General features: G+C 45.1%; 1 long non-coding RNA gene across 1 annotated transcript in view; it reads left to right on the forward strand.

The window, feature by feature from the left end:
* Nucleotides 1-19777: 19777 nt before the first annotated feature.
* Nucleotides 19778-24418, forward strand: part of LOC124606754 — a 46651-nt gene continuing 42010 nt past the window's right edge. The window contains exon 1 of the long non-coding RNA XR_006978720.1: nt 19778-19901. This is a non-coding gene — a long non-coding RNA (uncharacterized LOC124606754). The remainder of the gene's footprint in view (nt 19902-24418) is intronic.

Consider the following 24418-nt stretch of genomic DNA (forward strand, 5'->3'; position numbering starts at 1 on the left):
AAAGAACGGACACCACACGTTCTTATAGTACACTACTGGCCATAAAAATTGATGCACCAAGAAGAACTGTAGATGATGAACGCGTATTCATTGGACAAATATATTATACTAGAATTGACATGTGATTACATTTTCACGCAATTTGGGTGCATAGATCCTGAGAAATAAGAACCCAGAAAAACCACCTCTGGCCGTAATAACAGCCTTGATACGCCTGGGCATTGAGTCAAACAGAGCTTGGATGGCGTGTACAGGTACAGCTGCCCATGCAGCTTTAACACGATACCACAGTTCATTAAGAGTAGTGACTGGCGTATTGTGACGAGTCAGTTGCTCGGCCACTATTGACCAAACGTTTTCAGTTGGTGAGAGATCTGGAGAATGTGATGAACAGGGCAGCAGTCGAACATTTTCTGTATGCAGAAAGGCCCGTACAGGACCTGCAACATGCGGTCGTGCATTATCCTGCTGAAATGCAGGGTTTCGCAGGGATCGAATGAAGAGTAGAGCCACGGGTCGTAACACATCTGAAATGTAACGTCCATTGTTCAAAGTGCCGTCAATGCGAACAAGAGGTAGCCGAGACGTGTAACCAATGGCACCCCATACCATCACGCCGGGTGATACGCCAGTATGGCGATGACAAATACACGCTTCCAATGTGCGTTCACCGCGATGTCGACAAACACGGATGCGACCATCATGATGCTGTCAACAGAACCTGGATTCATCCGAAAAAATGACGTTTTGCCATTCGTGCACCCAGGTTCGTCATTGAGTACACCATCGCAGGCGCTCCTGTCTGTGATGCAGTGTCAAGGGTAACCGCAGCCATGGTCTCCGAGCTGATAGTCCATGCTGCAACAAACGTCGTCGAACTGTTGGTGCAGATGGTTGTTGTCTTGCAAACGTCCCCATCTGTTGACTCAGGGATCGAGACGTGGCTGCACGATCCGTTACAGCCATGCGGATAAGATGCCTGTCATCTCGACTGCCAGTGATACGAGGCCGTTGGTATCCAGCACGGCTTTCCATATTACCCTCCTGAACCCACCGATTCCATATTCTGTTAACAGTCATTGGATCTCGACCAACGCGAGGAGCAATGTCGCGATACGAAAAACCGCAATCGCGATAGGCTACAATCCGAACCTTATCAAAGTCGGAAACGTGACGGTACGCATTTCTCCTCCTTACACGAGGCATCAAAACAACGTTTCACCAGGCAACGCCGGTCAACTGCTGTTTGTGTATGAGAAATCGGTTGGAAACTTTCCTCATGTCAGCACGTTGTAGGTGTCGCCACCGGCGCCAACCTTGTGTGTATGCTCTGAAAAGCTAATCATTTGCATATCACAGCATCATGTTCCTGACGGTTAAATTTCGCGTCTGTAGCACGTCATCTTCGTGGTGTAGCAATTTTGATGGCCTGTAGTGTATGAAGTAACGCTTGCTGCAAGCTGCAAAAGTAAGCCACCCTTCCGTGGTGCAACAAAATTGAAGAATCACTTTGTCGAAACGCCGTAATTGTCTGTCATCGCGACGCAGAAGTTTGAAATTTGGCTGAAAGGTAGCTACAGCCTCCCTCCGTTTTTCTGCAGAAGCTTGACGCCCTGTGACGTCACCCTCGGGCTCAGCGACGCCTCAAACGACAATGGCCAGAGCTCACAAATTCGTGTGACGTGTAACGTAGGTTAATGATGTCGCATTGACGCAATGTTTCAACACAGTTCTTCCCAATGCCACAGTCGACGTGTCACACGATGGGAAGGTCATCATACATCCTCTTACTCACATTTTATCCCTTCTTTGACCATCATCTGCTCCGATTCCCAAAGTGCTCTACACGCTCTTCAACAAATGTACCCTGCAGATCGGATGGTGCAAGAGGTGCAGGACGCACTCCTGCTCTTGCAACAGCATGGTAAGGATGTGATTTTCTGCTGGGTTCCAGGGCACATAGGGATTCCTGGAAATGAACTTGCAGATGCGGCTGCCAAGGAGGCTTGCTCCATCCCACCTCCTGCTCGCTGTTCCGCCCCCCAGCAGGCCATTATGTCTTTCGTGACTCGGAAGGTCATGCGTTGGTGGGAGGCTCAGTGGCTGGACGTGAGGGATAATAAGTTGCGAGCGGTGAAGGATTCTGTCCGACCGTGGCTCACCTCCTTCCGACAACGACGCGCTGAGGAAGTCGCCCTTACACGGCTTAGAATAGGACATTGTCCTTTGACACATGGTTTTCTGTTACGTCGTGAGGAGCCACCAACGTGTCAGACATGTGGGGCACAGTTGTCGATACGGCATATTTTAACTGAGTGTGTTTTATATGCAGGTTTGAGGGAAGATTTCAGTTTCCCACCAGACCTACCCTCTCTTTTAACTAATAATGAGGCGAGTGTCACTAGAGTTTTACGTTTTTGTGTGATGTCTGGCCTTCTTCCCAAAATTTTGGGATTGAAGTCTTAATATGCTGTCCAGTGGTTTGGTCACCCATTATTTGTAAGTGGTCACTCAGCCACAGTTACTTATTTTTCCCTGTTTGTACTGCTATTTTATTTTTAGTTTTATTTCCCTGTTTTGATGTGCTGTGTCCAATCTTGCAATTTGAACAATACCACTTCTCTCACGATTCGGCTCTGAATTGAACTTTTGGGAACGGGCGCTGATAACCTCGCTGTTGTGCGCCCCAAAACACTAATCATCATCATCACCTTCTTTGACGCTGCTGCGATGAAGGTCAGAACGCCCAGCGTTGATGTCACGCGTTTGTCGTGTGGCTGGCTGAGTCAAACATTTTAGACACATCACCGCTCAAGATTCGGGGGTAGCATAAATGGGGCCAATGAAACCACCCCATTCCTTGGGTCGTTGATTCCCACGCATTTCGCAGTCGAAAACAACAGTTCGCAGTATAATGAGAAACAGGACGACTTTCATAACAACCTTTGACACTGCTGACATCTCCAGACGATTAAACCCCTCTTTAATGAGATCGTGGGCCAGCAACCCCATTGGACGTGACCGAATCTCTTTGGAGTGCAGTGTGACAGCAGTTTTTGCTCTGGTGTACATGGTGGAACCACCAGCTACAGTTCAAAACTATTCGACGAAATTTAAACGTGATCCGAAGCAGCAAAGGGTGCTTATGTTTTTGAGCGCTACTGTTTCGCGCCCTCCTCGGATGTGGTGTGAGATGCGTGATTAAGGCGGCACAAGCTCCCTCTAGGACCCCCAGTTTGGCCATGCCATCGGGGCCACCTGCCCACCTTTGTTGCGTCCTTAAAAATGCACCTGTACAGATACAAACTGCGCCTGCAGGTAAGGTAAGGTGCTGCTCTTGCACCTGGTAGAAAGCATTCAAGAGTCGAAAAGGTGTCAAGGAGTTGCGGCGCTCCTTGGTAATCACGCCACAGGAAAGCATGAAACAGGATGGCTGAAAAAGCATAAACTTTTCTGTTTCGAATATTTACTATTAAAAACACTAGTGATTCTCCAGCGGAAGGAGGTTCTTACTCATTGGTCTGAAGATGACCACAGTAGTGGTCGAAACCGGTCACCGTGATAAATAAATTGTAATCAAGACTGTTTTTAATAGTAAATATTCGAAACACGTTGATCACTGTCTCTTCCAGAATGTATTCAAAAGTAATTTTCTGTTTCGGATTGCTTTTGCATTTCGTCGAATAGTTTTGAACGGTCCCCAGTGGTTCCACCCCTTACACGAGAGCAAAAACTACTGTCGCACTCCACTCTGGAGGGGGGCGATCAAGTTCATTGGGTTTGCCTGCCCACGATGATCTTAGAGAAGAGTTGAATCGTCCGAGGAGTGTCAGAAAAGTCGAAGGTTGTCATGATGATAGTCCCGTTTCTCCTCAAACTGCGAATTACCATTTTCGGTTGCGAAATGGAATCAACAGCCCAAGGAAAGGAGTGATTTCATTGACCCAGTTTAGGCACCCCGTAAGGCCTTTTCGTGTCGATTCTGAGCGGCGGTATGTGAGAATGCTTTCCTTGCCACTATTTTTCTTTTTTTTTTTTTAAAAAAAACGCATGATTTCAACTCTGGGCGTCGCAGTTCTGAGGCCCCCATCAAACGAAGGGGTGAAACGTGAGTAAGAGGGAGTTAACATCCTACCCATCACGTGACACGTCACGATCACTTTGGGCAGAATTGTCGCGGAATTTTGTGCCAGTGTGACATTGTTGACCCACCTTACGCCTCATATGATGTTCTAAGGTCTGGCCTTTTTTCACGTTTATCGACAACTTGCTGTTTGGACCGTCACCGGGTTCAAAAATGGTTCAAATGGCCCTGAGCACTATGGGACTTAACTTCTGAGGTCATCAGTCGCCTAGAACTTAGACCTACTTAAACGTAACTAACCTAAGGACATCACACACATCCATGCCCGCGGCAGGATTCGAACCTGCGACCGTAGCGGTCACGCGGTTCCAGACTGCAGCGCCTAGAACCGCGCGGCCACTCCGGCCGGCCCCGTCACCGGGCCCGAGGGTGACGTCGCAGGGAGCGAGGCATTTGCACCACAGCAGAGACAGGTTGTAGGTGCTTTTGAGGTAAATCTGAAACTTCTACACTGCAATGGAAGACAGGTGCGGCTTTCTGAAAAAGTGATCCTTTATCCGTGTTGCACAGTGTATACAGGGTGGTCCATGGATCGTGACCGGGCCAAATATCTCACGAAATTAGCGTCAAATGAAAAAACTACAAAGAACGAAACTTGTCTAGTTTGAAGGGGGAAACCAGATGGCGCTATGGTTGGCCCGCTAGATGGCGCTGCCATAGGTCAAACGGATATCAACTGCGTTTTTAAAAAATAGGAACCCCCATTTTTTATTACATATTCATGAATGTTTTAGTTGGACCACTTTCTTCGCTTTGTGATAGATGGCGCTGTAATAATCACAAACATATGGCTCACAATTTTAGACGAATAGTTGGTAACAGTAAGATTTTTTTAAATTAAAATACAGAACGTAGGTACGTTTGATTTCGGTTGTTCCAATGTGATACATACACCTTTGTGAACTTATCATTTCTGAGAACGCATGCTGTTACCGCGTGATTACCTGTAAATATCACATTAATGCAATAAATGCTCAAAATGATGTCCGTCAACCTCAATGCATTTGGCAATACGTGTAACGACATTCCTCTCAACAGCGAGTAGTTCGCCTTCCGTAATGTTTGCAAATGCATTGACAGTGCGCTGACGCATGTTGGCAGGCGTTGACGGTGGATCACGATAGCAAACATCCTTCAACTTTCCCCATAGAAAGAAATCCGGGGACGTCAGATCCGGTGAACGTGCCGGCCATGGTATGGTGCTTCGACGACCAATCCACCTGTCACGAAATATGCTATTCAATATCTCTTCAACTGCACGCGAGCTATGTGCCAGTGCCGGACATCCATCATGTTGGAAGTACATCGCCATTCTGTCATGCAGTGAAACATCTTGTAGTAACATGGGTAGAACATTACTTAGGAAATGAGCATTCATTGCACTATTTAGATTGCCACCGATAAAATGGGGGCCAATTATCCTTCCTCCCATAATGCCGCACCATAAATTAACCCGTCAAGGTCGCTGATGTTCCACTTGTCTCAGCCATCGTGGATTTTCCGTTGCCCAATAGCGCATATTATGCCGGCTTACGTTACCGCTGTTGGTGAATGACGCTTCGTCGCTAAATAGAACGCGTGCAAAAAATCTGTCATCGTTCCGTAATTTCTCTTGTGCCCAGTGGCAGAACTGTACACGATGTTCAAAGTCGTTGCCATGCATTTCCTGGTGCATAGAAATATGGTACGGGTGCAATCGATGTTGATGTAGCATTCTCTACACCATCGTTTTTGAGATTCACGATTCTCGCGCAATTTGGCTGCTACTGATGTGCGGATTAGCCGCGACAGCAGCTGAAATACCGACTTGGTCATCATCTTTTGTTGCAGGTCGTAGTTGACGTTTCACAAGTGGCTGAACGCATCCTGTTTCCTTAAATAACGTAACTATCCGGCAAACGGCCCGGACACTTGGATGATGTCGTCCTGGATACTGAGCAGCATACATAGGACACGCCCGTAGGGCATTTTGATCACAACAGCCACACATCAACACGATATCGACCTTTTGAGCAATTGGTAAACGGTCCATGTTAACACGGGTAATGTATCACGAAGCAAACACCGTCCGCACTGGCGGAATGTTACGTGATACCACGTAATTATACGTTTGTGACTATTACTGCGCCATCTAGCACAAAGCGAAGAAAGTGGTCCAACTAAAAGATTCATATTTCTTTACGTACTACACGAATATGTAATAAAAATGGGGGTTCCTATTTTTTAAAAACGCAGTTGATATCCGTTCGACCTATGGCAGCGCCATCTAGCGGGCCAATCATAGCGCCCTCTGGTTTCCCCCTAATAGCTTGACGAGTTTCGGTCTTTGTAGTTTTTTCGTTTGATGCTTATTTCGTGAGATGTTTGGCCCAGTCACTATCAATGGACCACCGTGTACATAGCTATAAGTATAGCAAAAATGAATTTTTTTTACCGAATAGGCTCTGTAAAATCGCTTCAGAAAGGTTGCAGGTCGTGCGCCTCGATTCCGTCGTCGCTGATAGGCCGAAAGGTGGAAAACACTTGTCGGTCTCCCCTTTCGAACAAACGAATGAACTCGGCGAGCGCTTTGGATGGAAACTGTTCACTGCGCATCGGCCACTGTATGCTGTGCGAACTCTGTCGCTTTATTTAAATCGAATACATGGTATTACACTTGTTTTGCTTTTATTATTGTTAATCTCATAACCTCTCTTCAAGACACTGTCCATTCCGTTCATCCGATATTCCAGGTCTTTTGCCGTCTCCAACAGTATTACAACGTCATCGGCAAACCTCATCGTTTCAAGGAAGTATATCGAGAACCATCGATATTCTGTTGTATAAATGTCGATATTACTTCCCGGAGACATAGATATACTTTAAGTGGTATATCGTTGCCGTTTGTACTGCGGCAGGGCCGAGGAGCCGCGGGCGAGCGCGCTGTCGTGTCCGCGCATGCGCTGGCCGGCGCTGCCGCTGCACATGCAGCGTCTGAGACGGCGGCTGTGCTGCTGCCTGGACCTCGACGTGCGTTTCCGCTGCTACTGGTGGTGCGGCGGGCTCGCCTCGGCCTTCACCAGGTAAACCCACTCACGATTTACATTCAGATAACGTGCTTTTCAAAAACTGTGCGGACACGCTCTGTCAGGTGCTTTCATCTGGGGGCTTCTGCATCTACATACATTCTCCGCGAGCCACCGAATGGTGTACGACGGAGGCTATCGTGTATCAGTACGAGTCAGTTCCTTTTCTGTTCCACTCACAAATGGAGCGAGACAGGAACGACTGTGTATTTGCAGACAACCTTGCAGGTGCAACAACCACAGCTATGAGCAGTCATCTTGGGTATTAATAATGGCTTCAGCTGTATTTAGTCCTTTTTTTATTAGGATCACTAAAAGCGACATCTTCATGACAGAGCACGCAGCTGCGTCCCCTGCACACTGTTCCGTATACATTGAAGAAGCGGACCCATCCAATATATTGCAATCTGGCTGTTTTTATTCTGCGACGTACCGTCTTTTAGTGGTATTTTATTTCGACAGACAACGAATGTTGGATAAAAAGATTATGAGCATTTCCACTTTAATGTTGTCATATGTTAACTTGCAGATGTGGCTCTTAGTGCCACGAAACCGATTGTGGTCCAATAATAAATGACTAAATACAGCTGAACCAGTTATTAAAACCAAAGATGACTATCTATTTACCTCCATACGACCACTAATGTCTCTTATCTTGTCTTACCGGTCCTTACGCGAAATGTATCTTAACGCCAGTAGAATCGTTCTGCAGTCCACAGCACATGTCCGTTCTTTAAATTTTCGGAATAACGTTCCTCTTTACAGATTCCCATTCGAGTTCATGAAACATCTCCGTAACACTCACGTGTTGGTCGAATCTACCAGTAACAAATCTCAACCACTTGCATGAATTCCTTTGATCTGACCTGGTGGAGGTCCCCATTACTTGAGCAGTACTCAAGAATGGGTCGCATTAGTATTCTGTACGTTGTCTCATTTCCATATGAACCACAGTTCCCTGAAACTCTCCCAGTTAATCAAATACGCCTTCCCTACAACCTCTTTATCTGCTAATTTCATTTCATACCGCTTTGAAACATTATGCGTAGACATTTAATCGCTATGACTTTAATAAGCTGCACTCCATAAATACTTTATTCGAAGAATACAGGCATGTTTTTCCTACTCACCTGCATTGAAATACGAGGGCTATTTGTAAAGTAAGGAACGATAGGTCGCGAAATGGAAACCACAATGAAAATCAAAACTGTTTTATTTGCAACAGTTGACTACAACTTCCAGCTACTTACCTCCATAGTCGCCGATCCGACTTAGACGTTTGTCGTAGCGTTGTACCAACTTTCCAATACCCTCGTTATAGAAGGCAGCCGCCAGTGCTTTCCGCCAATTCTCTACTCTGGGCTGCAGATCGTTGTCTGTGCCAAAATGTTGTCTTCATAGCCAGCGGTTCATGTGAGCGGAGATGAAATTCAGAGGGAGACAACTACGGGCTGTATTGTGGGTAATCAAACATTTCCAATTGAAAACCATGCAGGGGCGTCTTCATTGCCCCTGCAGAATGCGGCCGAGAATTGTCTTGAAGAAGAAAATGCATGACAGTTATGTTATGTTGGCTGCATAGCTTCAGGCGAAATTTCTCACCAGGCCTTCGTACTTGGCGGGAGACACTATTGTTCTTGGTATCATTATGCGCTCCCTGTGTGCTCAGAACTAAAAAGAACTACGTAATGCGATCGACCGACATACTAGAGACACTGCCCAAAACACCTGTGCAAAATATCATCGGATTTTCACTGTTGTTTCCATTTCGCGACCGATCGTTCCTTACTTTCCGAATAGCCCTCGTACATTCTCCTACATTTATATTACGCTGCCATTCATCACACGAAACAGAAATTCTGTCATGCTGCATCATTCTACAGTCAATCAACGATGATACTTGCCCATATACACAGGGTCATCAGCAAATAGTTAAAACTAAGAAGGTAATGAGGATTCTGGGACAAATTTGAATTTTGCCTTTGGATTGCCTACATGCAGGGGCAGGGACATTGACGTCTCAAGCCATGCTTCCTATTACCTATCACGTGACAAGCCACACCCCTCTATCATCTTCATCTCCAACCAATGATAGCAAAGCATTAACAATGAAACAACCAATCAAAAGTAGCTCAAATGTCCTTTTTTGCCACACTGTACTCCAGATTTTCCCAGTCAGTCATAGCAAAGAATTAAAAATGAAATAGGAAATCAAAAAACCAAGATGGTAGAATTAGTTCAAATGTGCTACATGTTCCACCCCATCCCCATTTGTACCTCCAACCAATCACAGGAAAGTATTAAAAATGAAACAACCGATCAAAAATCCAAGATGGGGAACTAGCTCAATTCCGCTTTAGACCCCCAAATCTCTTCCCTCTTCTGCCCAACCAGCCCAGCTGTAGTATTAAAATGATGTGTGCAAATGGCACCAAATTGCCCAGTGAGAACGTAGTATTTTAGCTGCTATTAAAATAAAAGAGCCTATCACAATGATGAACCATCTCGGCTGTGTATCTGTAGGACCTAAATACAGACCATTAAAACTTGGGAATATTTAATTTGAAGATTCATTGTGCTTGTAAAGTGTGCACAATCGTACATATAATACTATTTTATTTTGCTCGAATTTTCGTAGAGATCTGTAGTTATATTTGCATAATATGATAAGCACTCTGCGCATGTGTGCCTTTTTGTACCCCATAAGCGACAATTTTATTTACTTTCAAAGCATCGGCTATGCCATTGTCGTTGGAAATGTTACATCTCTGTCACAATCTTTGGTCACCTCATGAGTGTGTATAAACAAATCATGTCGGTCTGTAGTTAAAGTGCTAATAAAACACCTTCTTCCTGCCTAAAATCGAACTGATGAAAAAACTTTCTTACTTGCATCCTTTCTAAAATCGTTTTGTGTATGTGAGTGTAGTCGTGTTTCTATTAGATGCTGGTGAAGTTGATTATAGTTTTGGAGAGCCATAGTTCCAGTTGGAGCAACGTGTTAAATAATCAATTACATCTTTTATAACGATGTATTATCTTATATCCCCTTCAAAAGTGATAATGAAAAACGTATACATCAGCACATTGCTTACACTTAACTTATTTAGATACCATTACAATGTAAACATTGCATTTTCTTGCACTGTTGATGTATTTTGCGGACATTTCACAGAATATTGTGACAGTTGAGAAACATCATAAATGAGGTAAAATAATTAATTTTTGCATTACGCTATGGTAAAAATTTTGTACTTGAACTCAACTAGGTCCCAGTCATCTCTCGTAATTGTCATCTAATGAAATATTATGTTCGCTTCCCCACTCATGGCACATGAGTTCATAATCATGTTTTATTGACACCAATTTGACAAATGTGTGTGAAAAATAACATCTAGATACTTGACATAAGCATTGTGATACAAGACACAAACATTGCACTTTTTTGTGTTGCTGATGTATTCTGCAGATATTTTACAATATTGTGACATTTGACGAGCATCATAGATACGAAAAATAATTAATTTGGGGCTGTGTTGTGTCTTACAATACGGTACACCTATCGAAATTTAAATGTTGTTAACACTGCAAGTATCTGTTGGTGACAGTAAGCATCTGAGGAATAAATCAGCAGTTGACTTTATTTCATGTTTGCCAGGGTTTGCAGAATAGTATTTAAAGTAAAATTCATCTTTAGTATCTGATTCATTAATAAAATTTGTAAGCAAATGTCGGTTTAGTTATTTGTAGAGAATATGCTGTATATTCACTCTAGTAATCCACTACAAATTATGTATAGCTTCCAATGAAATGTACTGATGCGACTTGTCAGACAGTCTAGAAAACGAATTTTTTTGTCAGCAATGAAAACATAGTTGACAGCATTTTCAGCTACCTAGAAAACATGTTTCCAGGGTTCCTATTCCAAATATTATGTACTTACTCCAGTCTAAAAGTCCTAGAAGTTTGTAACGGCAATTTCTGAACACTCTGCATATGTTCTTGTATTTTCAGTGGAGTAACCCGCAACTGTACACGTATTCGAAAGTATTTCTTCATGAATAAGTTGTAGCTTATGTCACTGAATCAGTGAGATTGGCTGTCTTCACATTTATTTCACAGTAACTCATGTCTCTAGGTAATTTAGAAATGTGTGGAACGCAAAAATATAACAACTGTTTCGATAATTAAGTAGAAAAATAGTTAAGAACCATCAATATCCTTACGACAGATATGACTCACTGCTTTCCCACTGCTTGGTGAGCTGCACTCCGTTCATCATAAGACTAAACCTCATGTAAACTGTTGTGACTTGCCAAGACAGCCAAGTCACAATGAGAGGAAGCCGAAAGGCACGCGTTAAGCTCACGCAGATTGGCGTGAGGTCTGGAACAGTTAAAGGAATTAATAGTAGCAAATAAAGTACGTAGTTGATGTAATACTTAACTTTAATCCACAATTGTAGAACATCTCTCTTGACGGTACATGTTATAACCACAATATAAAATAATATCAAATGCTATGGCGCCTTGCTAGGTCGTAGCAAATGACGTAGCTGAAGGCTATGCTAACTATCGTCTCGGCAAATGAGAGCGTAGTTGTCAGTGATCTATCTCTGGCTAAGTCGGCTGTACAACTGGGGCGAGTGCTAGTACGTCTCTCTAGACCTGCCGTGTGGTGGCGCTCGGTCTGCAATCACTGACAGTGGCGACACGCGGGTCCGACGTATACTAATGGACCGCGGCCGATTTAAAGGCTACCACCTGGCAAGTGTGGTGTCTGGCGGTGACGCCACATAAACATTACACTATACATTCTTCCGCGTTTGCTGGAACCTCACTGCATTTCGTTTCTCGTGGAGCGGAAGCCAAGCTGTCTCGAGTACAGTCAAATACGATAATAAGGATGCGACAACGCTGTGCGTTACGCGTATATCGACTCAGCGATGATACGGGAGAACAGGTTTACCGCTGCATTTAGCTAGGACAACATTGGCCAGGCAAGTGATTCCACTAACCTGCAGTGATGTGAAGAGCTGCAGTAAAGGCGTAAAAAGAGACCGGAGAAACAATAGAGCTTTGGGTAACATTTAATTTTTAAACGAAAGGAAATAATATATGACAAAACTCAGGCGATACGTTTCTTAGGTGACCGGACGGGAAACGTAACATGGTCTTGGTCTTAGCTAACATAGTATTCTAATTAAAAAAGAGAGTGATGAAAATTCCTGAATTTAACAAGTGTAATTTTTTTGCATGAGCTATGTGTCGGGTAGGAGCGCTCTGCTGATTTCACATGTAGCTAAATTCTGAAGCCACTGAAGGTACTGCAGTCAGTTATCTGGTAGTCCCTGAACTCCTTCCATATTGGACTCCAAGGAGTACGGTACATTTCAGTACTGCTACGTTGGTAACGAGGCGATCAGCAACAGAATCCTAACCACCAAAAATTCCACATTTCCTCCTCCTCTTTTCTGACGTGCTGCTCTGCATTTCGTGACGTGTGACAAAGCTTCATGTATTAGTTCCAGGACGTTTGACAGCTTAAACGTCTTGTTTTTTTTTCGAGTCAAATCCCTTACCTTGGCTCCACATGAAATCTATTGGGTTCAGATTGCAGAGCTATGCAGCATTTGTACAGTGTGCTCGACGCCACGAAAATTGTTTTCCGTGTTTCTAAGACGCTTATCAGTCCGGCTCGTGTGAGACCACATCTATCCTATAAAACATTTTAAATAAAGAGTATTTAATTTTTCATTTTTCTCCAAAAAATTTAGTTGTGCTATATTTCCTTAACTTCAACACTCTTTAACAATCTTCTATAAGATATCGATAATTAAGAATGTAAATTTGCAATTAAAACCAGAATTTTGCATCTGATATGTAGTCGGAAACTGGAAGACGAGCTTTTTTGTTGAAAATGATGGTTAAGTATAAGTAACATATATTTGATGAATTTCATATTTAAATGATTTAGATACTGAAACCGAATAAAAAGAATTATAGACTATAACGAGTTTCCAACCGCCGCCAACCAGCACACAAGAATATCAGTCTACGACGCTATCGTTGCGCCACAAAGACAACTAAAATACTCTTGTCAGAGATGGTTGCGGGACTCGGCTGTTCGATACAGGATGTCAAAGCAAACCCCTTTCAGCTGTCTAGTTTCCAAACTTATTTTATTTGGCTACCAGTTTCGGCGGTTAATTACTCCATCGTCAGGCCCCTGACTAACATATGGGAAACATCGGGGCCAGAATTCTGTATTGTAGATTTCTGCTTCCTATAGCGATCACTTATGATGGTTGACGTGATCGCTATAGCAAGCCGAAATTTACTAATACCGAAGATTACTGGCCCCTGTTTTGACCAGAACCGAGGTGGAATCCTCCTTCACGTCGGTCAGGCACCTGAAGATGGCGTAGTAAATCGCAGAGACTGGTAGCCAAATAAAATAAATTTGGAAACTAAAGGGCTGAAAGGTGTTTGACTTGACATCTCCAACTAAAATACGTTTTCTTATACACTATGTGATCAAAAGTATACGGACACCTCCAAAAACATACGTTTTTCGTATTAGGTGCATTGTGCTGCCACTTGTTGCCGGGTACTCCATATCAGCGACCTCAGTAGTCATTGGACATCGTGAGAGAGCAGAATGGGGCCCTCCGCGCAAGTCACGGGCTTTGAACGTGGTCAGGTAATTGGGTGTCACTTGTGTCATACGTCTGTACGCGAGATTTCCACACTCCTAAACATCCCTACGTCCACTGTTTCCGATGTGATAGTGAAGTGGAAACGTGAAGGGACATGTACAGCACAAAAGTGTACAGGCTGACCTCGTCTGTTGACTGACAGAGACCGCCGACAGTTGAAGAGGGTCGTAATGTGTAATAGGCGGACATCTATCCAGACCATTACACAGGAGTTCCAGACTCCCTCAGGATCCACCGCAAGTACTATGACAGTTAGGCAGGTAGTGAGGAAACTTGGATTTCATGGTCGAGCGGCTGCTCATAAGCAACACATTACGCCAGTAAATGTCAAACGACGCCTTGCTTGGTGTAAGGAGGGCAAACATTGGACGATTCAACAGTGGGAAAACTTTGTGTGGAGTGACGAATCACGGTACACAATGTGGCGATCCGATGGCGGGGTGTATGTATGGCGAATGCCCGGTGAACGTCATCTGCCAACGTGTGTACTGCCAACAGTAAAATTCGGAGGCGGTGGTGTTATGATGTGGTCGTATTTCTCATGGAGGGGGCTTGCACCCCTTGTTGTTTCGCCTGGCACTATCAGAGCACAGGCCTACATTGATGGTTTAAGCTCCTTCTTGCTTCCTGCTGTTGAAGAGCAATTCGGGGATGGCGATTGCATCTTTCAACACGATCAAGCACCTGCTCATAATGCACGACCTATGGCGGAGTGGTTACATGACAATAACATCCCTGTAGTGGACTGGCCTGCACGGGGTCCTGACATGAATCGTATAGAACACCTTTGGGATGTTTTGGAACGCCGACTTCTTGCCAGGCCTCACCGACCGATATTGATACCTCTCCTCAGTGCAGCACTCCGTGAAGAACGGGCTGCCATTCCCCAAGAAACCTTCCAGCACCTGATTGAACTTATGCCTGCGAGAGCGGAAGCTGTCATCAAGGCTAAGGGTGGGCCAACACCGTATTCAATTCCAGCATTATCGATGGACGGCGCCACGAACTTGTAAGTTATTTTCAGCCAGGTGTCCGGATACGTTTGAGCACATAGTGTATTTATTACATACTGTTTCTTGAAAACTGTCAGAACTGGTTTTTCTCTGTAATCTTCTGAAAAACATTAAGAACAAATTTTTTCTCGCCTAACCATCTTCCACGCGAGTGTTTTATTAGGAAGCAGGAGACAGTGCCATCCATTTCCACAGCGCGTATTAACAGTGATACAATTAAGTCACAAATAGCGATTACGGCAACTGTGCCTTTACGCGATTTTTGAAATAGAAATTATGTAGCTAAGGTGTGATTAAGGAAAACATTGATGGCTGTTTCGAGAATGAAATTTTTCATTCTGCAGCGGAGTTGTGCGCTGATTTTGAAACTTCCTGGCAGATTAAAACTGTGTGCCGGACCGAGACTCGAACTCAGGTCCCGGGAACTGTGCCTGTGTGCCGGATCGAGAGTCGAACTCGGGTCCCGAGTTCGAGTCTCGATCCGCCACACAGGTTTAATCTTCCAGGAAGTTTCAAAATCAGCGCAAATTCCGGTGCAGGAGTGAAAATTTCATTCTGGAAACATCCCCCAGGCTGTGGCCAAGCCATATCTCCGCAATATCCTTTCTTCTAGTAATGCTGGTCCTGGAAGTATCACAGAAGAACTTCTGTGAAGTTTGGAAGGTAGGAGACGAGGTACTGGCAGAAGTAAAATTGTGAGGACGGGTCTGGAGTCGAGCTTGGGTAGCTCAGCTGGTAGAGCACTTGCCCGCGAAAGGCAAAGTTCCCGAGTTCGAGTCTCGGTCCGGCACAGAGTTTCAATCTTCCACGAAGTTTCATTGATGGCTGTTGCTGCATTAGAATGTCTTAAAGGTACTTTTACAGTGATATCTGATACATAAGTTGGACCTACTTCCAAGAGCGGGACAAAAACTGTGGTTGCTGACCCTATCACAGCGTTTGTGTTTGTTTACATCAGGTTTATTGTTATGGTGAACGCAGCATAGTGTCGCTCGAGCTGTCAAAAGAGTAACAACGTTTTCACAGTCTCACCACTGTATGTGTTAGACTGTGATGCAATGGTTTGGAAAAAACGACATTTTGTCTATGGAGTGCGTGATTCATTGTTTTGTATTTTTTTTTTGTTCTGTTTAAGACGCAATGACATGTTTATGACACAGTCATAACCGGTTTCGGCCGTACAATGATCGTCTTCAGATTGTAAAGGTGGCATACACATGCGTTGTCAAAAACAAAAGAAAAAAAGTACTGTGATGCAAGCGATTGTAACCATAGAGTAAATATCTCTGGAGTGAGGATTCACATGCGCGGAACAGATTTTGTGTTGTCAACATACATTGCCGGCCTGGTCACGTGATCTCTGGACGTCGTGTGTTTGTCCGTTTAGCGCCCTGTATATTTAGAATGTCACTACATCCCTAATACAGACGGATTGTTTTCGTACATGACGTGGATTATTTATATACGTTGCGCAGACATTTTAACAGTATCCATTTGATACCGAGAATAAACCAGCTACGTAACTTTTAAGGGCAAGTGATATTATATCCTGCTTCTTTGTGATAGGTGTCACAGTTCATATGCACTCGATTTTCGATAGTTTTCGGTATGATACGGCACTTTATAGTATTACCGAGCCTGACGTACATTTATGCAGTGACAGTCTTGGAAAACGACTTGACAGTACGCTAGTACTTTTGCAAGTGTCCGAAAAAACACCGAATTTGACACACATTAGCGATTACATCGCCGCTAATTCGTCCTTTTTTCTGGCATTTCTGCGTATTTATTTTCTTGTTTTTGCGACCTAAACCACAATTTTTCTTACTAGTGACACTTTGAAGTATTTATTTAACGCGTTTTACGTACTTGCTCCCAGTTTATTAAATAAATAGTAGACTGAGTAATCTATATACATAATCGACAAGTCACTGATAAATGCATGGATGATAATATTTGCTGAAACAACTAACCATTCCCTTTCCTGTTTCACTAGCAAATTTACGAGAGGAAGCAATTGTTTGTAAGCTTTTGTACGAACCGTAATATGTATTATATAGTCATAAAATCGTACAAAAATACGCCTACTGAATCAAGCCTTAATTATAATGCGTCTCGAAATTTTTAAACATGTACAGTGTCACTTACTAATATGATAACTATAATTAGAGCTACATGGGAACAAATGGCAGGAATGGGGGAAAGAAATACAGTAGAAGAAGAATGGTTAGCTTTGAGGGATGAAGTAGTGAAGGCAGCAGAGGATCAAGTAGGTAAAAAGGCGAGGGCTAGTAGAAATCCTTGGGTAACAGAAGAAATATTGAATTTCATTGATGAAAGGAGAAAATATAAAAATGCAGTAAATGAAGCAGGCAAAACGGAATACAAACGTCTCAAAAATGAGATCGACAGGAAGTGCAAAATGGCTAAGCACGGATGGCTAGAGGATAAATGTAAGAATGCAGAGGCGTATCTCACTAGGGGTAAGACAGATACTGACTACAGGAAAATTATAGACACCTTTGGAGAAAAGAGAACCACTTCTATGAATATCAAGAGCTCAGATGGAAACCCAGTTCTAAGCAAAGAAGGGAAAGCAGAAAGGTGGAAGGAGTATATAGAGGGCCAATACAAGGGCGATGTACTTGAGGACAATATTATGGAAATGGAAGAGGATGTAGATGAAGATGAAATGGGAGATATGATACTGCGTGAAGAGTTTGACAGAGCACTGAAAGGCCTGAGTCGAAATAAGGCCCCAGGAGTAGACAACATTCTAATAGAACTACTGATGGCCTTGGGAGAGCCAGTCCTGACAAAACTCTACCATCTGGTGAGCAAGATGTATGAGACGGGCGAAATACCCCGAGATTTCAAGAAGAATATAATAATTCCAATCCCAAAGAAAGCAGGTGTTGACAGATGTGAAAATTACCGAACTATCAGTTTAATAAGTCACGGCTGCAAAATACTAACACGAATTTTTTTACAGACGAATGGAAAAACTAGTAGAAGCCGACCTTGGGGAAGATCAGTTCGGATTCCGTAGAAATATTGGAACACGTGAGGCAATACTGAGCCTACGGCGTATCTTTGCAGCTAGATTAAGGAAAGGCAAACCTACGTTTCTAGCATTTGTAGACTTAGAGAAAGCTTTTGACAATGTTGACTAGAATACTCTCTTTCAAATTCTGAAGGTGGCAGGGGTAAAATACAGGGAGCGAAAGGCTATTTACAATTTGTATAGAAACCAAATGACAGTTATAAGAGTTGAGGGTCATGAAAGGGAAGCAGTGGTTGGGAAGGGAGTGAGACAGGGTCGTAGCCTCTCCCCAATGTTATTCAATCTGTATATTGAGCAAGGAGTGAAGGAAACAAAAGAAAAATTCGGAGTAGGTATTAAAATCCATGCAGAAGAAATAAAAACTTTGAGGTTTGCCGATGACATTGTAATTCTGTCAGACACAGCAAAGGACTTGGAAGAGCAGTTGAACGGTATGGACAGTGTCTGGAAAGGAGGATATAAGATGAACATCAACAAAAGCAAAACGAGGATAATGGAACGTAGTGGAATTAAGTCGGGTGATGCTGAGGGAATTAGATTAGGAAATGAGACGCTTAAAGTAGTAAAGGAGTTTTGCTATTTGGTCGAAGTAGAGAGGATATAAAATGTAGACTGGCAATGGCAAGGAAAGCGTTTCTGAAGAAGAGAAATTTGTTAACATCGAGTATAGATTTAAGTGTCAGGAAGTCGTTTCTGAAAGTATTTGTATGGAGTGTAGCCATGGACGATAAATAGTTTGAACAAGAAGAGAATAGAAGCTTTCGAAATGTGGTGCTACAGAAGAATGCTGAAGATTAGATGGGTTGATGACATAACTAATGAGGAGGTGTTGAATAGGATTAGGGAGAAGAGAAGTCTGTGGCACAACTTGACTAGAAGAAGGGATCGGTTGGTAGGACATGTTCTGAGGCTTCAAGGGATCACCAATTTAGTACTGGATGGCAGCGTGGAGGGTAAAAATAGTAGAGGGAGACCAAGAGATGAATACACCAAGCAGATTCAGAAGGATGTAGGTTGCAGTAGGCACTGGGTGATGAAGAAGCTTGTGCAGGATAGAGTAGCATGGAGAGCTGCATCAAACCAGTCTCAGGACTGAAGACAACAACATCAACAACGGTATGTACCCATGAAAAGCCCACATCTCGTGTTCGTGCGGTAGCGTTCTCGCTTCCCACGCCCGGGTTCCCGGGTTCAATTCCTGGCGGGGTCAGGGATTTTCTCTGCCTCGTGATGGCTGGGTGTTGTGTGCTGTCCTTAGGTTAGTTAGGTTTAAGTAGTTCTAAGTTCTAGGGGACTGATGACCATAGATGTTAAGTCCCATAGTGCTCAGAGCCATTTGAACCATTTACCCATGAAAAGTTACTGTCCCTCCTTTCGCATATTTTTCTTTGCATCCGTAGCAACAACAGTAATTCACCGTCGCTATTACGCTATAAACAAACGGTGAAACACAACAAAAACTCTTGATATTATAAACTTCAAACGCTGCAGAAAGCACACACGCACAGCGAAGTCCCGAAAACACGTGACAGTCCAGGTTTAATGTTGACAACATGCGCAGAACGCAATGCGCACTCCAGAGACGGTTACTCTATGAGTGTAACGCAGACTACAGGTGTCGGTGGTGTGTGTGCTCGCAGGCGGCTGACGTACGCGGCGGCGGCGCAGCAGGCGTGCTGGCGGCTGAGCGGGCCGCTGGTGTGCGTGCTGACGCCGCTGCTGGCGCGCGAGGCGGTGCCCGGCTACTCGACGCAGGAGGCGGCGTTCGCGGCCGCCGTGCCCGCCTTCGGCCGCCTCTGCGCGCTCGTCGCGGCGCCCTGCTGCGCGCGCCTCGCGCCGCCCACCGCCGCCTACCTGACTGGCGTCTCGGGGCTGCTCACCGCCGCAGGACTCTACGGTGAGTGGCGCTCCCCACAGCTGTTCGCCGCTCTGGCGATCGGCCCTAATGAGCTGAGGCGGCCGAGGAAGACAAGCCTCCAAATACAGGCTGGGCAGAATGAAAACTGACTCAAAAAAAAAAAAAAAAAAAAAATTACGTCTTTACAAGCTCACTTACAATTTTCCACTTGAACATTTAATTATGTACTATAAACGACACAATCTACACTCCTGGAAATGGAAAAAAGAACACATTGACACCGGTGTGTCAGACCCACCATACTTGCTCCGGACACTGCGAGAGGGCTGTACAAGCAATGATCACACGCACGGCACAGCGGACACACCAGGAACCGCGGTGTTGGCCGTCGAATGGCGCTAGCTGCGCAGCATTTGTGCACCGCCGCCGTCAGTGTCAGCCAGTTTGCCGTGGCATACGGAGCTCCATCGCAGTCTTTAACACTGGTAGCATGCCGCGACAGCGTGGACGTGAACCGTATGTGCAGTTGAAGGACTTTGAGCGAGGGCGCATAGTGGGCATGCGGGAGGCCGGGTGGACGTACCGCCGAATTGCTCAACACGTGGGGCGTGAGGTCTCCACAGTACATCGATGTTGTCGCCAGTGGTCGGCGGAAGGTGCACGTGCCCGTCGACCTGGGACCGGACCGCAGCGACGCACGGATGCACGCCAAGACCGTAGGATCCTACGCAGTGCCGTAGGGGACCGCACCGCCACTTCCCAGCAAATTAGGGACACTGTTGCTCCTGCGGTATCGGCGAGGACCATTCGCAACCGTCTCCATGAAGCCGGTCCCGCACACCGTTAGGCCGTCTTCCGCTCACGCCCCAACATCGTGCAGCCCGCCTCCAGTGGTGTCGCGACAGGCGTGAATGGAGGGACGAATGGAGACGTGTCGTCTTCAGCGATACGAGTCGCTTCTGCCTTGGTGCCAATGATGGTCGTATGCGTGTTTGGCGCCGTGCAGGTGAGCGCCACAATCAGGGCTGCATACGACCGAGGCACACAGGGCCAACACCCGGCATCATGGTGTGGGGAGCGATCTCCTACACTGGCCGTACACCACTGGTGATCGTCGAGGGGACACTGAATAGTGCACGGTACATCCAAACCGTCATCGAACCCATCGTTCTACCATTCCTAGACCGGCAAGGGAACTTGCTGTTCCAACAGGACAATGCACGTCCGCATGTATCCCGTGCCACCCAACGTGCTCTAGAAGGTGTAAGTCAACTACCCTGGCCAGCAAGATCTCCGGATCTGTCCCCCATTGAGCATGTTTGGGACTGGATGAAGCGTCGTCTCACGCGGTCTGCACGTCCAGCACGAACGCTGGTCCAACTGAGGCGCCAGGTGGAAATGGCATGACAAGCCGTTCCATAGCACTACATCCAGCATCTCTACGATCGTCTCCATGGGAGAATAGCAGCCTGCATTGCTGCGAAAGGTGGATATACACTGTACTAGTGCCGACATTGTGCATGCTCTGTTGCCTGTGTCTATGTGCCTGTGGATCTGTCAGTGTGATCATGTGATGTATCTGACCCCAGGAATGTGTCGATAAAGTTTCCCCTTCCTGGGACAATGAATTCACGGTGTTCTTATTTCAATTTCCAGGAGTGTATGTACACTGACGTGCCCAAACATGATAACCACTGCTCACCACGACGTTGGATGCTGCCTGGTGGCGTTGCAGACATGTCACGCGATAGAAATAGAATGTAAGAGGAGCAGACTCGGACAGGGTGTCACCCTAGCAGGATGTGGGATGCAAATGGGTAAATCCATTGAGACGAGCGACTTCGACAAAGGGCAGATTATTATTACACAGAACCTGTGAACAAGTAACTCGAAAACGGTGAAGCTGGCCGAATGTTCGCGTGCTATTGTCGTGAGCATCTAGGAAAAGAGGTAGGACAGAGTAAACTATCTCCCGGGTTCGATTCCCGGCGGGGTTAGGGATTTTCTCTGCCTCGTGATGACTGGGTGTTGTGTGATGTCCTTAGGTTAGATAGGTTTAAGCAGTTCTAAGTTCTAGGGGACTGATGGCCATAGATGTTAAGTCCCGTAGTGCTCAGAGCCATTTGAACCATTTTTAGTAAACTATCAATAGGTGCTAAATGGTAGGACATCCACGACTCTTCACAGAACATGGGGTTCGTAGGTTTGTCTGTCCTGTAAAGTAGCATAAGTGGTGATCTGTGGCATCTCTTCAAGACAGCACAATGCTGGTACACGCACAACTATTTCAGAGCACACCGTTCATCGTACATTGTTGAACAAGACACTCCGCAGCAGACCATCATTACATGTTCACAAGTTCACCCAGCGATATGTTCCATTACGATTTCAGTGGGCACGGGACCATCACGGTTCGACTATTGATCAATGGAAACGTGTCGGCTCTTCAGGTGAACCACATGTTTCTGCACTAGGTCGATGGCCGTCTCCACAAACGCCGTTATCGAGGCGAACGGCGGTTCGAAAGTGCAGAGCGCCACGGACGAAGGCTGGTGAAAGCAGTATTATACGGGACTTGTGGTAGTAATTGAAGACACGCTGACAGCTGCAAACCACGTGCATCCCTTCGTTCTTGATGTCCACTTCCGCGGTCATGTTGTCTTTCAGTAATTTAATTGTCCGTGTCTCGGAGCCAGAACCGTGCTCCAGTGGTTTGAGGCGCATTATACTGAACTCACGTTGATGTCTCGGCGACCAAATTCGCCTAGTGTAGATCCTATGGTACCCATCTGAGTCGCTTTCGGACACCATCACCGCGTACGTAACTCAGTGGCCTGTTGTTAAGTCGAATAACATGACCTGCGAATAGACAACTAATGCCACATATCTCCACAAACCTACCAACAAATTGCCGGATCCCTGTCACGCACAATCACTAATGTGTTTCGTTCCAAAGAGCGTCGAACAAGCTATTGAGCAGGATGTCATAATGTTTTAGCCCATCCGTGTATTATAAAAGTGTATGCAAGTGTGTATGTATGTACGTTCCATATCTCCTACTAAACCACTTGATCGATTTCAATCATACTTGGTACATGTATCACTTACTGCCTAGAAAGAACTACTTTCTTTTTTTATTCTCGAGTCAGAAACATACAGGCACATGTTCATACATTTTACACAGCTATGATTAAATTCCTTTTGACCAAAACCTGGTCACTTTCAGTGCATTTTCTGTTGCTCGTTGAAGATCATCTTCTGTACAGGAGACTAGGCACAGTCGACACCGAAGCACGTGCCGAACTGTCTGCTCTTCTCCACAGTCACACCGAATATCATATGTATCAGTGTATCCCCATCTTGCCAAGTTAACTTTTGATCTTCCAACTCCGGATCTCAGTCTATTGAGGGACTTCAAAGTTGTCCATTCCACGTCATGACCTGAAGATAAAGCTTCAACAACTCTTTTCCAACCAGGAGGAAGGTAGGTCGTAGCCCTCCATAGTTGGAACCTAGTTTTTTCAGCAGTGGTTCTAAGTTCCTTCAATGTCCTAAGGAAACCCTCCCATGACTTCAGTCGTTGCGGATGCGGTTCATGACCATACAGAGGATGGATAGTTTCCTGTTCCACTGCCTTTCTTTCCCTGTTCGCAGCTATCTCTCTTCGAACAGGTGGTGGTGCTATTTCTGCGAGGTGGTAAAGCCATTCGACTGGAGTGGATTTCAGGCAACCTGTTATAATTCTGCAGATTTCGTTGAGAGCTACATCCACCTGTTTGGCGTTAGTTGAATTATACCTAACAGGACAGGCAAACTCTGCCGCAGAATAGCATAGAACCATTGCAGATGTTCGGATTGTTTGAGGTTGACTATCCCACTGTGATCCGGCCAGTTTCCGTAGGAGATTGTTTCTGATGGAAACTTTCGACTCGCATTTCATGCAGTGCCTTTTGAAAGTGAGAGATCCGTCAAGTGTCACTCCTAGATATTTTGGAGTGTCGTAGCATTCCAGATCGACCCTCGACCATTTTATTTTCAACTTGCGAGTGGCTTCCTTGTTTCTCAAATGAAAAGCACACACTTGGGTCTTTGAAGGGTTTGATTTAAGCTGGTTTGTGTTGTAGTATCTGGATAGACCTTCGACGGCATTCGTGAGTTTGTTCTCTACGGATTCAAAATCTGTACTCTGCGTCGCTAGAGCGAGGTCGTCAGCATATAAGAAGCTCCTGGTGTTTGGGGCTATGGGTTGGTCGTTCGTGTATATATTAAACGGAATTGGAGCCAAAACACTTCCTTGCGGGAGGCCATTCTTCTGTAGCCGCCATCGACTACGCTGTCCTTGAAAGTCGACGAAGAACGTGCGATGCTGCAGAAGGGAGGAGATGAGTCTGGTTGGACCTAAATCTTTAGTCAGATTGTAGGCCTTGAATAGTGGTAGCTGGTGGTTGACCGTATCATACGCCGTTGCGAAGTCGACAAATGCTACTCTTGTCACCTGCAAGGATAAGAGCAATCTACTTCTCAAAGGGAGCTCACAACATGCAAACAGCCACACT

This window comes from Schistocerca americana, chromosome 3 (genome assembly GCF_021461395.2).
Source record: "Schistocerca americana isolate TAMUIC-IGC-003095 chromosome 3, iqSchAmer2.1, whole genome shotgun sequence".
NCBI classification, from domain to species: Eukaryota; Metazoa; Arthropoda; class Insecta; order Orthoptera; family Acrididae; genus Schistocerca; species Schistocerca americana.